This window comes from Hyperolius riggenbachi, chromosome 11 (assembly GCF_040937935.1).
Source record: "Hyperolius riggenbachi isolate aHypRig1 chromosome 11, aHypRig1.pri, whole genome shotgun sequence".
Classification (NCBI taxonomy): Eukaryota; Metazoa; Chordata; class Amphibia; order Anura; family Hyperoliidae; genus Hyperolius; species Hyperolius riggenbachi.
In genome coordinates this window covers 118,182,339-118,197,607 of record NC_090656.1, presented here as the reverse complement: position 1 = coordinate 118,197,607, position 15,269 = coordinate 118,182,339, and positions in this window count along the sequence as shown.

Below are 15,269 nucleotides of genomic sequence, written 5' to 3'. Positions count from 1 at the left end.
ATTTTTTTTTTTTTTAAAAACGTATTTGCTGCCCCCTGGCGGATTTTGACAAACCGCCAGGAGGGTTAAAGGGATCTAAGCAGCTCCTGCCTTCAAATAGCTGAAAGGGCTGCCATGTTTGAGACGTTCCCCCCCCTGCTACTTTTCCACTTCCATTATCCAGGCTAGGTGTGAAATTCTTTAAGTGTAACTAATGTTTTCTGTTTGAAGTACAGTGGGGAAGACTCAGGGTTTGTTTGGGGTCAATTAAGTCTAATGAGGGGATTTCTTATCTGCCTTCCATCATCTGTTGCTCCTCAGACCGCAAGGACAGCAAGTCCTTGCATGGACAGAAGAGGTGCCTAATTTAATCCTAAAATTTAAAAAGATTAGGTAAAATGAAAGTTTTTTTCAATAATAAACCACATTTTTAGAATCTATTTTTAATTTGCTAGAGAGCTGCCCTGGGAGTTAAAAATGATGCTCTGTTCACTTTAACCACTTGAGGACTGCAGGGCTAAACCCCCCTAGTGACCAGGCAATTTTTAGCTAAATTGGCCACTGCAGCTTTAAGGCCAAGCTTCAGGGCCGCACAACTCAGCACACAAGTGATCCCCCCCCCCCTTTTCTCCCCACCAACAGAGCTCTCTGTTGGTGGGGTCTGATCGCTCCCCCCAGGTTTATTTTTTTTTAAATAAATATTATTGTTTTGTTTTTTTTTCTTCAAAACCCCTGTTTCTTTAAGTTTATTCCCTCCCTCCCTCCCCACAGCCAGCCAATTATGGCGATCGGCTGTCATAGGCTTCTGCCTATGAGAGCCGATCGCTCTCTTGTCCCCCATGGGGACAGCCGTGTCACACGGCTGTCCCCAGTGCAGCGCTGCTGCTCATCGCATTGCTGCACCTAGTAAATAGACGGCGTGATCGCCGTCTAACAGTCTCCCGAGCGGCAATAGCCGCTCGGAGACTGAAGGTGGGGTGGAGCTCCGCCCTCCGAGCATGAGATGCGCGCGCACCATGCACGCGATCTCATGCAAAACAGAGCCCCAGGACTTTACGCCAATTGGCGTTAGGCGGTCCTAGGGCTGCCGCCGCGGCCACGCCTACTGGCGTGACGCGGGCGGCAGAAGGTTAAAGCAAACATGAAGCAAAAATAAACATATGATACAATGAATTGCATGTGTAGTACAGCTAAGAAATAGAGCATTAAGGCGCATACACACGCAATACTGTAGCAAACAACAGGTCCATCAGACTCTCTCGCTGAGCGGACTTTCTGCCGACAGTAGTACGTGTGTACATGTTGTCGGCAGACTGATAAGACTGTTTCTGATAGATCCGCAAAACATCCGCCCAGTGGGAGGATCTGATGGACCCATCGTTTGCTACAGTATGGCGTGTGTACGTGCCTTTAGAACAACAAACTTCAGTTGTTATCTACAGCAGTTTGCAAAAGTATTCGGCCCCCTTGAAGTTTTCCACATTTTGTCACATTACTGCCACAAACATGAATCAATTTTATTGGAATTCTATATGAAAGACCAATACAAAGTAGTGTACATGGGAGAAGTGGAACAAAAATCATACATTATTCCAAACATTTTGTACAATAAATAACTGCAAAGTGGGGTGTGCGTAATTATTCAGCCCCCTGAGTCAATACTTTGTAGATCCACCTTTTGCTGCAATTACAGCTGCCAGTCTTTTAGGGTATGTCTCTACCAGCTTTGCACATCTAGAGACTGAAATCCTTGCCCATTCTTCTTTGCAAAACAGCTCCAGCTCAGTCAGATTAGATGTACAGCGTTTGTGAACAGCAGTTTTCAGATCTTGCCAAAGATTCTCGATTGGATTTAGATCTGGACATTGAATGGGCCATTCTAACTAGTGTTGGGCGAACACCTAGATGTTCGGGTTCGCGAACGTTCGCCGAACATCGCCGCGATGTTCGGGCGTTCGCTCCGAACTCCGAACATAATGGAAGTCAATGGGGACCCGAACTTTCGTGCTTTGTAAAGCTTCCTTACATGCTACATACCCCAAATTTGCAGGGTATGTGCACCTTGGGAGTGGGTACAAGAGGAAAAAAAATATTTGAAAAAGAGCTTATAGTTTTTGAGAAAATTGATTGTAAAGTTTCAAAGGAAAAACTGTCTTTTAAATGTGGAAAATGTCATGTTTCTTTGCACAGGTAACATGCTTTTTGTCGCCATTCAGTCATAAATGTAATACAGAGAAGAGGTTCCAGGAAAAGGGACCGGTAATGCTAACCTAGCACCAGCAGCAGCACACGTGATGGAACAGGAGGAGGTGCAGGAGGAGAAGGCCACCATTTTTGAGACGCAACCCAGGCCTTGCATGAGGACAAAAAGCGTGCGGATATAGCAATGCTTTTTGCCGCCATGCAGTCATAAATGTAATACAGATGAGAGGTTCCATAAACAGGGACCGGAAACGCTAACCCAGCAGCAGCACACGTGATGGAACAGGAGGAGGCGCAGGAGGAGAAGGCCACGTTTTGAGACACAACAACCCAGGCCTTGCATGAGGACAAGAAGCGTGCGTGACAGTTCGGCCAATCAGAGCGCGTTCGGGTCCGAACCACGTGACCCGTTCGGCCAATCACAGCGCTAGCCGAACGTTCGGGGAACGTTCGGCCATGCGCTCTTAGTTCGGCCATGTGGCCGAACGGTTTGGCCGAACACCATCAGGTGTTTGGCAAAACTCGAACATCACCCGAACAGGGTGATGTTCTGCAGAACCCGAACAGTGGCGAACACTGTTCGCCCAACACTAATTCTAACACATGGATATGTTTTGTTTTAAATCATTCCATTGTTGCCCTGGCTTTATGTTTAGGGTCATTGTCCTCCTGGAAGGTGAACCTCTGCCCCAGTCTCAAGTCTTTTGCAGACTCCAAGAGGTTTTCTTCCAAGATTACCCTGTATTTGGCTCCATCCATCTTCCCATCAACTCTGACCAGCTTCCCTGTCCCTGCTGAAGAGAAGCACCCCCAGAGCATTATGCTGCCACCACCATATTTGACAGTGGGGCTGATGTGTTCAGAGTGATGTGCAGTGTTAGTTTTCCGCCACACATAGCGTTTTGCATTTTTGCCAAAAAGTTCCATTTTGGTCTCATCTGACCAGAGCACCTTCTTCCACATGTTTACAGTGTACCCCACATGGCTTGTGGCAAACTGCAAACAGGACTTCTTATGCTTTTCTGTTAACATTGGCTTTCTTCTTGCCTCTTTTCCATAAAGGCCAACTTTGTGCAGTGCACGACTAATAGTTGTCCTATGGACAGATTCCCCCACCTGAACTATAGATCTCTGCAGCTCATCCAGAGTCACCATGGAGCTATTGACTGCATTTCTGATCAGCGCTCTCCTTGTTCGGCCTGTGAGGTTAGGTGGACAGCCTTGTCTTGGTAGGTTTACAGTTGTGCCATACTCCTTCCATTTCTGAATGATCGCTTGAACAGTGTTCCGTGGGATGTTCAAGGCTTTGGAAATCTTTTTGGTAGCCTAAGCCTGCTTTAAATTTCTCAATAACTTTATTCATGACCTGTCTGGGTGTTCTTTAGACTTCATGGTGTTGTTGCTCCCAATATTTTCTTAGACAACCTCTGAGGCCATCACAGAGCAGCTGTATTTGTACTGACAGATTACACACATGTGCACTCTATTTAGTCATTAGCACTCATCAGGCAATGTATATGGGCAAATGACTGCACTCAGACCAAAGGGGGCCGAATAATTACGCACACCCCACTTTGCGGTTAATTATTTGTAAAAAGTGTTTGGAATCATGTATGATTTTCGTTCCACTTCTCACGTGTACACCACTTTGTGTTGGTCTTTCTTGTGGAATTCCAATAAAATTGATTCATGTTTGTGGCAGTAATATGACAAAATGTGGAAAACTTCAAGGGGGCCGAATACTTTTGCAAACCACTGTATGTAAACAAGCTTCTCTGAGCTTTTCAATCCTTGTTGTTATCAGAAGCACTTAAACAGCAGATAAACAGTGAGAGACCACTTGAGATAAGGTTTTATTGTGAGAGTTCAAGGGGTCATTATTTCTGCTTTATTTAAAGCTTAAAAGACAGAGTGTGCTTTGTAAACTGCAAATATTACAGAATGATGTAATGTTATGAAAATGGTATGTAACTTAAAATAAAAAATATGAGAATCTTTTCTTTGCTACTAATGTTCAATTTGTTATCTGCACTACACATACAATTCATTATATCTTACAGCTTTAACACCTAACAATAATTATTTTTATTTCTCTGTGGTTTTTTTTGTTTGGTTTTTTGTTTGTTTGGTTTTTTTTTTTTTGGGGGGGGGGGGGGGGGATTCATACTTTCATTTGCAAATATTTCACAATTACTGTTGCATTAAGATTTCACACAATTGTACATTTGATTGTAATGCAACATTTTTGGCAAATTCGTAATTAATTTCATGCATGACCGTAATTACATTCTGTAATTTTGGGATTACATGTAATTATGTAAAAATGTGGAAATTAATTTTGCAGAAACAAATCAACATTTCTCAAAAAGACCTTGTAGTTTTTGAGAAAATCAATTTGAAACCATTCAAAGAAAGAATAGTTTTTATACTCCAGATAATGACATACCTTCCAACTTTTTGAGATGAGAAAGAGGGACACTTAAGCCATGCCCCTGCCACACCCCTAATCACGTCCAGTCACAACCCTAGTCACGCATACCATAAAGACTTCATAAGAAAAATATGTTGTTTTAGAATTCAAACCACACTGGTTCTGTTCATCCTGGTTCATTTTTCCTCATATTAACATTTTAAAATCGTGTCCTCCTCTATGCCCCTTTGTGTCCTCTGTTTGTCCCCCTGTGTCCTTCTCTGCATGGGCACAGAACAGGGAGTGATATCTACGCAATACGTAATGGAAGAGGGCGGCATCTGAAGCGACTATAAGTACGATGCACCCTTACTTCCGCCCATACACGTCTGAGGAAGCCTATTGGCGAAACGCGTCACGTGTTGTGACGTCATCCCGCCACCACGCTGGCTGCAGCGATCCACACTGTGCCTCCGCCCCTCCTCCTTGGCTCAGCCTGACTCCCGGACACCTCGTAACGCGGCTATTCCTGCCATCCAGCCGCAAGGAGATCGCTGATACACTGGAAGTTAGCGCTGCAATAATGGCCAAGTCCCTGCTAACATGACAGGGCACGTGAGTACCAGGCTTGTCTGGCCGACCCGACCTAATGCAAGGTGGCTTTGAAAAAAACAGCTAATGCAACCCTATGCTGCTGTCAGAAATCATTCCTGCTAAATGTCATTTTTATGATTTGTTGCTCTGGTTGTAGTCTAAGGCGAGCAAGGTTTTGTAGCAGCTTGCTACATGTAATGGGGGTGTATCTCATAGATGGATAAGAGGCTTGTTCAAAAATTAATATACAGGGTGGATTGAAGATACTGCTTTTCCTAATGGATGACGTTCTATAGTCTAACCGAACAGGATTTAAAGGGGCCTGAAGAGATATATATGCATATACCAGTATAAATAGGTGCACCTGAATCTACATTACCCTCAATTAATTATCCTGCGTAGGTTGGTTCTATAGGTTATGAGTTTTAATTGGTTTTAATCATGTGGATATGATTTATGTGTTTTTGATATGTGATAATTGATTAATAAATATGATAATTGTTATATCTCAGCTCCCTATATTTATGATTGCTGAATCTGTACCAAGTTAATAGGTGAGACAGAGAGTTTAACTGCTTTTTAGGTTGATATCCCGCAGTAATGAATGGTTTTGTTGAATTGATGTAAGCATTGTGGTTGATATCCCAATATTTCAGAATTATTGGATAATGGCATATGTACCAGTTTTTGAATTAGACTCTGACGATCAACAGGTCTATGATGAAGCACAGGTGGAAGTGGCTAGTGAGGCTAAATTAACCCTGGTTCGCCTCTTCAGACAACATCAAAAGATATCTATTAAATTTGTTAAAAAAAAAAGTGGGAAATCCTAGGTATGGACCGCTATATAGATAAACAGATCATTCCCATGGGGTATCAGGGAGAGGGTAGCCCCAGCCGAACATCTGCAAACCCTACGAATGCTCCCAGAGTGGGAGATTGAATGTAAATCACATGGGATTCGTGTAATGAAAATTTTCGTTAAAGAGGAAAGGATACAATTTAAAGATGTTGAAAAAGAACTTGAGGTTAGTACTCTGAAACTCAATGAATTTAAAGATGATCCCAATTTTGAGGATCTAAACACTAAACTTAAAAATATTGTAGAAAAAGAGAATGAACGAATTAAAAATAACAAAGAGAAGAAATTTATGAGAGATGTAGAGGATTACAAACGAGGCGACATTTTTAATTTGAGTGGCCAAAAATATGGTCTAAGGAGAGGGAAAGGTAGAAGGGTCGGCTGGGGTAATACCTCTGAAGAATCAGCCGGTGACTCCTTTGGGCAGGAAAGTGGGGGGTCCGGAAAATCAGGGATCCTAAAAAAGACAGGGAAGAATAGCCATAGGTATAAAAATAAAAATAGGAAGAAAAATAGAAAGAGGACCCCAAAAAATGGGAATAATGGTAACAACAAGAACGATGAATTTAGTGAAAATGATGATTTTTTTAGATGTAAACCTAGAAGAAGAGGGAAGCGGGGTAAGAAGAGAAGGCATGCAAACTCGGGGGAATCAGGCGAGAGCCAGCGGTTGCTCCAGGTAACAAAGGAAAATCTTGATGTGATTAATTTGACAGATATACCTTTAAGTGAGCCCCAAGTTAGGGTTTTGCAACAAGGCCTATCTTTCTGCCCTAGACAAGCCAATTGTGAATTTGAGATGTATAAAGATATTCAACTGTTCTTAAGACGTGTCCTTCTTAAAGAGGAGCTGTTAGGTATAAGGTCTCAGAGAAAATAAACACATATATCAGTAGCTAAAGATTGGCTGTACTTACATTACATATGCATTTCACTGTCCACGTTTGGATTTCACAGAATTTTTATATAGTATATGCAGAGAATGATGCTCCTGACAGCCCATGGCAGGTTCCATGTTTGTGAAGCCAAATGTGTCGTCATGTCCTGCCTGCTTCCTGATCACAGAGGCGCTCGTACAGAATAACACAGTGTGCAGTGAATATTAATGAGCCATGTGGCTAGGAACAATAGCGGACTCCTGCAGTGTACTCTGCCCGGAGATTTATCTGTGCTGTGGCTGGACTGAGTTAGAAGCTGCTGAAACTTGATCCCGTCTTCTCCTTAGCAGCCGAGGGGAGGGCCCCAGAATGCTTTGCAGTATGGAATGCGGCTTGCGTCTTCCTTAGGAGCTTAGCTTTGCTGATAAGAACACATCAAATGTAAGAGAGATTTTTATCTTTAGTAATGCCTTTTTGGCTTCTGTCTAAACTGTTTAACACAGGAGAATAGAGGTTTAAATTAGCTTCTGCAGCCTGACAGTTACTCTTTAAAAGAATGTATGCCACCGCGCCTACAGATGCCCAGGCTGACAGCCAATAAACTGAAATCGATATTGACAAGATTGATTTGAGCGACCTTCTCTATGAGGCAGAATATGGAGAACCTCCCCCTGCTCTACACACCAGTTTACGACCTAAATCTAACTTTATGCCCGCATTAAGTAGTAATAAATATACAGCCATGTTTATGGAACAGTTATTCAACTGTTCTTAAGACGTGTCCTTCTTAAAAGAATGTATGCCACCGCGCCTACAGATGCCCAGGCTGACAGCCAAGAAACTGAAATCGATATTGACAAGATTGATTTGAGCGACCTTCTCTATGAGGCAGAATATGGAGAACCTCCCCCTGCTCTACACACCAGTTTACGCCCTAAATCTAACTTTATGCCCGCATTAAGTAGTAATAAATATACAGCCATGTTTATGGATCTAGTGGCAGAAGATTTAATTGGAAGAAAAGAGGTGGGGATAATTTAAATAGTGCGGAAAGGAGGGCTTTGGAGGAATTACAAAATAATAAAGAAATAGAAATTAAGAGAAGTGACAAGGGTGGTAATGTAGTAGTGATGAGTAAGGATATGTACGAAAAGGAAATTAGACGGTTATTGAGCGATAAACTCACCTATGAAAGGGTATATAGGAATCCATTTAAAGATCTGATAGGAAAAATCAATGATAAAATAATATGGGGCTATCTTGATGGCATTTTGTTAGAGAGAGAGATGAAGTTTCTAAAAGTTGATATATATACCATCCTTACATTTTATATATTACCGAAAACTCACAAGAATATAACTAATCCTCCCGATCGACCGATACTGTCAGGTAATAATGGTCCTCTCGAGAAGGTGGCTCAGTTCGTTAAATTTAAAATCAAAGATATAGTACAAAAATTGCCATCGTTTGTGATGGTTACAAAGGCAGTTCTGGCTGAGATTGATGGTGTGCATCTGGAGGAGGGCTGGCTCTTGGTTGGTTTGGACGTGGAGTCTCTCTTCACGTCCATTCCTCACCAAAAAGGTTTGGAAGCTTTGAGCTATTACTTGGAAAAGAAATATGGTGAAAAACAGGGGCATTCTGAATTTGTTGCTGATATGATGAAACTGATATTAGACCACAACTACTTTGAATTCAAGGGAGAACTGTACAGACAAAAAAGGGGTGTGGCTATGGGGCGGCGTGCTCCCCGTCCTACGCATGCCTACACCTCGGCTTCTGGGAGGAGTTCGTGGTGGGTGGCGTGCGTGGGTACCGGGAGCACGTCGACCTCTGGCTGAGGTATGTGGACGACATTTTTGTCGTCTGGAAGGGCACTGAAAGCCAACTTCATGAATTTGTAGGAGAGCTAAATAACAATGAGAGAAATATCTTCCTGACCTATAGCTTTAGTGATTTCGAGATTTCATTTTTGGATTTGAAAATTAAAAAGATGGGGAACTCCTTGGTCACGAGCACATTCCACAAGGAGACTGCAGGTAATACTCTATTGGCTGCAAAAAGTGCACACTTGCCAGCACAAAAATGGGCTGTACCGATAGGACAATTTATGCGACTGCGTCGCAATTGCAGTGATATTTAAGATTTTAAAATGGAAGCGGAGGACCTTAGAACTACTAGCTAGATGGTATCCAAAACATATTATCAACAGAGCCTATTATAAGGCCCTCTCTAAGAGGCGTTCTGAATTATTATCAAATAAGCCAACCATTAAGGGGGCTAGTAACCATCCAGATATTGTCAGGGTAGTGACTACCTATAAATCTCATTATAATGAGGTCAGAGATATACCTTCGAAACATTGGCACTTGCTAAATAGGGATCCGATCATTAAGGAACTGGTGGGTGACTATCCCCATATAGCGGCAAGACGTGGCAGAAACCTTTCGGTTTTTGATATGTAATAATTGATTAATAAATATGATAATTGTTATATCTCAGCTCCCTATATTTATGATTGCTGAATCTGTACCAAGTTAATAGGTGAGACAGAGAGTTTAACTACTTTTTAGGTTGATATCCCACAGTAATGAATGGTTTTGTTGAACAGAACAGGGAGTCCCCGACATTGCAGTGGGTTGGAAGTTCATATTGGCAGGCGTTCACAAGTCAGGAACTCCTTGCATTTGGACTATAAGACACAGTGACTTTTTTTCTCCACTTTTGTGGACAAAAAATTGTCTTATAGTCCAAAAAATACAGTATATACAGTATATTTACATAGAAAGGAGGACTAAGTCCTGAAAGAGGGACAAATGAGGGGGAAAGAGGGACAGATGGACAGGGCTCCCAAAGAGGGACAGTTTGGAGCTATGTAATTATACTTTGCTGCGGTACACTTTACTATATACTGAGTTCTACATAAACATTTTATACATTTTGAAGCAAACCTGTGATCCAGCGCTTGTACCTTCTAAACAAGCGCGGCCACGCTGTGTAAGAGCAGGGTGTCTCAAGCCTGCACAGTAGCATGGGAGCTCTTTCCCTCAGCTTTTTCCACTTATTCTGAATGGCTCCATGCTATTGGACAGATGCAAGGTGCTGGCCCTGCAAAGCAATGCTTGGAAATGTGGTTGCAAATGCCTAGAGGGTCCCAGCACTGGATGGGAGGATGTGGGAAGCCTCTGAAAGATCCAGAGCAGTGGTGCTCAGCAGAGCTCGAATATTCGAGTAGCTCGAATATTCGAGCTCTTTTTCAGCTATTCGAGCTCGGTATTCGAGCTCCGAATAGCTGTAGCTATTCGAATGGGCTATTCGAGTACACTCGAATAGCCCATTCACTATTCAAGCTATTCGAGCAAACCGGCGCTATTCGAGCTCGGTACCGAGCTCGAATAGCGTCATAGCCCAGATTGATGTCCTTAGAGCCAATCAGAGGGCTCCCAGGCCCTCTGACGGCAGCCAATCACAGAGGGGGACCCTGGCCAGCCCCTACCCTATAAATAGCGGCCGCCATGTTAGGTTTCTCCGTGCTTGCCTGAGACTTGTACAGAGAGAGAGTTGCTCCTTTGTGCTTTGGCTTAGCAAGAGCTCTATTGTGGTCATTTACCTAGCGTTTTTGCTCACATACACCTCCTATACACACCTATATTGTTGTTAGTTAGTTAGACATTGTATTTTAGTTAGTAGCTTTTGTGTTACATAGAGAGAGACTCAGACAGCTGCTGCACGCTTACAGCTTTAGGCCTCAGGGCCTGCCTGTGTGGGCAGCTGTTCTCTCCTGTCCTCTGTTTATTTCTCTCATCTATACCAGTATGTCTGCTGTCCTTTACTACTGATTGTATTAGTATTGTAGTTATATACTGTAACTGTACTAGGACACTCACTGTCACTGTTCATAGGCTACTAGCTGCTCCTGCGTGTGTGCACTCACTGTCTGTGTAGTGTGTACACACTACACACACTCTATTTCCTTCTGATAACTGATTGCTTATTGTAATTAGTTAGTTGTACTTACTGTTACTACTTACTGTACTAGGAGTCTAGGACACTCAGTCACTGTTCATAGGCTACTAGCTCCTGCGTGTGTGCACTCACTGTCTGTGTAGTGTGTACACACACTACACACACTCTATTTCCTTCTGATAACTGATTGCTTATTGTAATTAGTTAGTTGTACTTACTGTTACTACTTACTCTTACTGTACTAGGAGTCTAGGACACTCAGTCACTGTTCATAGGCTACTAGCTCCTGCGTGTGTGCACTCACTGTCTGTGTACACACACTACACACACTCTATTTCCTTCTGATAACTGATTGCTTATTGTAATTAGTTAGTTGTACTTACTGTTACTACTTACTCTTACTGTACTAGGAGTCTAGGACACTCAGTCACTGTTCATAGGCTACTAGCTCCTGCGTGTGTGCACTCACTGTCTGTGTACACACACTACACACACTCTATTTCCTTCTGATAACTGATTGATTATTGTAATTAGTTAGTTGTACTTACTGTTACTACTTACTCTTACTGTACTAGGAGTCTAGGACACTCAGTCACTGTTCATAGGCTACTAGCTCCTGCGTGTGTGCACTCACTGTCTGTGTACACACACTACACACACTCTATTTCCTTCTGATAACTGATTGATTATTGTAATTAGTTAGTTGTACTTACTGTTACTACTTACTCTTACTGTACTAGGAGTCTAGGACACTCAGTCACTGTTCACAGGCTACTAGCTCCTGCGTGTGTGCACTCACTGTCTGTGTACACACACTACACACACTCTATTTCCTTCTGATAACTGATTGATTATTGTAATTAGTTAGTTGTACTTACTGTTACTACTTACTCTTACTGTACTAGGAGTCTAGGACACTCAGTCACTGTTCATAGGCTACTAGCTCCTGCGTGTGTGCACTCACTGTCTGTGTACACACACTACACACACTCTATTCCTTCTGATAACTGATTGCTTATTGTAATTAGTTAGTTGTACTTACTGTTACTACTTACTCTTACTGTACTAGGAGTCTAGGACACTCAGTCACTGTTCATAGGCTACTAGCTCCTGCGTGTGTGCACTCACTGTCTGTGTACACACACTACACACACTCTATTTCCTTCTGATAACTGATTGATTATTGTAATTAGTTAGTTGTACTTACTGTTACTACTTAGTCTTACTGTACTAGGAGTCTAGGACACTCAGTCACTGTTCATAGGCTACTAGCTCCTGCGTGTGTGCACTCACTGTCTGTGTACACACACTACACACACTCTATTTCCTTCTGATAACTGATTGATTATTGTAATTAGTTAGTTGTACTTACTGTTACTACTTACTCTTACTGTACTAGGAGTCTAGGACACTCAGTCACTGTTCATAGGCTACTAGCTCCTGCGTGTGTGCACTCACTGTCTGTGTACACACACTACACACACTCTATTTCCTTCTGATAACTGATTGATTATTGTAATTAGTTAGTTGTACTTACTGACTGTTACTACTTACTTACTGTACTAGGGACACTCACTCAGTCACTGTTCATAGGCTAGCTCCTGCGCGTGTTTGCGCGTGCGTGCACTCACTGTCTGTAGTGTACACACACTAAATTTACTTGTGATTACTACTGATTATTGTAACTGCTAGTTGTACTTCCTGACTGTTACTACTTACTTACTGTACTAGGGACACTCACTCAGTCACCTCACCCACCAACCCACTCCATTAAAGTACCCCACTTTTCACCCGCCCTTTTAAAAAACTTTTGTCTATACGCCCAAAACATCGAAGATGTCTGGAAGTGGCAGCCAGCGCGGTTTGGGCAAGGGGAAGGGCAGCAAGGGAATCAGGAGGAGAGGGAGCAGCATTGTGGCAGGCCGCGGCCGCGCCACCATGCACAGTTCCGCAGCAGCAGCAGCAGCGTCAGTGGCTAACATTCCTCCCATAGCCACTGGCCGTGGACGCCTTGGGCGCCGCCCAGCAGGAGCATCTGCAACTCACGCTGCAGAGACACAGCAGCAGCAGCGTGTAGCACCTGCTCCGATTTTCCTCCAGCCGGGTCGGAAACGTCCCATTGAGGAAAAGCATGCAGACACTGTGGTGCAACTGATGACAGAGGATGAGCAGCCCGCCATCAGCTCTGCATCCGAGGCCTCCACCCTCACCACCACCACCACCACCACCACCACCCCTGTTCGCAGCAGCCGCCCAGCAGGGCCTGGGGAGGAGGCCAGTTCACCGTCAGTCGCCGACCTGTCACTCAGCAGTCTTTTTACCCCAGGCACCATCAGGGTATTGTCTGCTGTTGTTGGCGATTTTGAGGAGGAGATGCTGATGGGCACTTTGGGGGATGAGGGATTGGACAGCAAGACTGTGGCGACAGTCAAGCAGCCCATCCATGCATCAGGAGAGGAGTTTGGGGGGTCATCATCCCAGCAGGACATGTTTCAGGAGGGGGAGGATGATGATGACCCGGTGACAGACAGAGACTGGGTGCCACCACCTCCAGGGGATGTCGTCCTCAGCAGCTCTGAGGAGGAGGAGGAGGATGCTCTTGTGGGCCTTGCAAGGAGGCGCATCATTGCAAGCATTGGCAGCAGTAGGCAGGTCCCACAGCCTGCTGGTGTCTCAGGCTCAGCAGCAGCAGCAGCAGCATCTGCCAGTACCACCACCAGCCGCACCCAAGCCCCCCCCCCCAACCACCACAGGGAGACAGGCAGCAGCGCTTCCATGCCATAGGGGGATGTTTCTGTCACCAATCTGGCGATATTTCACCATGCCCACTGTGTACAGCAAGTACGCCACTTGCAACCACTGTCAGCGGAAGTTGAGCAGAGGTGCAGACCCCTTAAAGTTCAGCACCAGCTCGCTCATCAACCACCTTGCTGCGAAACATTTCCACCAGCATGAGGAGTTCCAGAGGCTGAAGGCATCTGGTGCTGGCAGTGGCACCACACCCATCACTGCACAGCCTTCAGCAGCAGAAGCAGCAGCAACAGCAGCCACCCGCCCTCCTGCTCCTCCAGCAGCACCAGCAGGAGTGCGGAAACGCACTGCTCCTCCCCCCTCTGCAACTCCTGCCGCCGACACTGAGGCCTGTTCTGGCAGCCAGTCCTCAGTGGCCTCCTCCGCTGTGTCTGCTGATTCCCGTGCCAGCAAAAGGCCACGCCAGAGCCTTTTGAGCGAGTCCTTCCAGGGGGTGGTTAGGGCTCTGCCTCCCAGCAGCCGTCGCATGCGGCAGCTGAACGGCTTGCTGGCACGGGCCATGTGCTCCCAACTCCTGCCGTACACGCTCGTGCAGGAGGGGAGCGACATTCGTGCGCTGCTTGCTTGCGCAGCCCCAGACTGGCAGCTCCCCAGCAGACACTTTTTCTCCCGCAAGGCCATTCCTGCACTGCACCGCTTTGTGATGGCCAATGTGGAGCGAGGGCTGGAGCACGCGGTTGGTGAAAGGGTCCACGTCACCATGGACTCCTGGAGCAGCCGCTTCGGGACAGGCCGCTACCTGTCCTTAACTGTCCACTGGGTCAGCTTGGTGGAAGGGGGTGAGGATGGGAGAGCAGCAGCGGGCACAGCAGCAGCAGCAACACAGTGGGTGGTGCCACCCCGCAGGGTCAGGGGAACTGCAGCAGGTTCCTCCGATCCTCTGCCATCCTCCGGCACACCTGGCGAAACCCCCCGCCTCAGCAGCAGCGTGAAGGCCCGCCACTGCCAAGCGCTGCTGCACTTGGTCAGCCTTGGGAAGACCAAGCTGACGGCAACCCATGTGTTGGCCAAACTCCAGGAGCAGGAGAGGATTTGGCTGACCCCCAGAGGCCTCAGAGTCGGAGAGGTGGTGGCCGACAATGGGGCCAATCTGGTTGCCGCAATAGACAGGGGAAACCTGACCCACATCCCCTGTCTTGCCCACGTGCTGAACCTGGTGGTGCAAAAGTTCTTGCGCACCTACCAGGGGATGGGCGAACTGCTGGAAACGGCAAGGAACGTTGTGCGTCACTTCCGGCGCTCGGCTGCAGCCTGTGCGAGCCTGGAAGACGTGCAAAAGGAGCTGGAGCTGCCACGCCATCGGCTGATCCTTGACGTTCCGACTCGCTGGAACTCCACCCTGGCGATGTTGGAGCGTCTGGTTGAACAGAAGCACGCTGTCAACCAGTACCTTGCCCTGGCCACTGTTTCCGCCGCTCAGAGAAGGGACAAGACCAGCAACATCCCGTCCATCGTCCCCGATGATGACTGGAGGCACATGCAGCAGGTGTGCTTAGTGCTGGCTCCCTTTCTGCAGGCCACTAACATGGTGAGCAGGGACCATGCTATGGTCTGCGAGTGGGTGCCC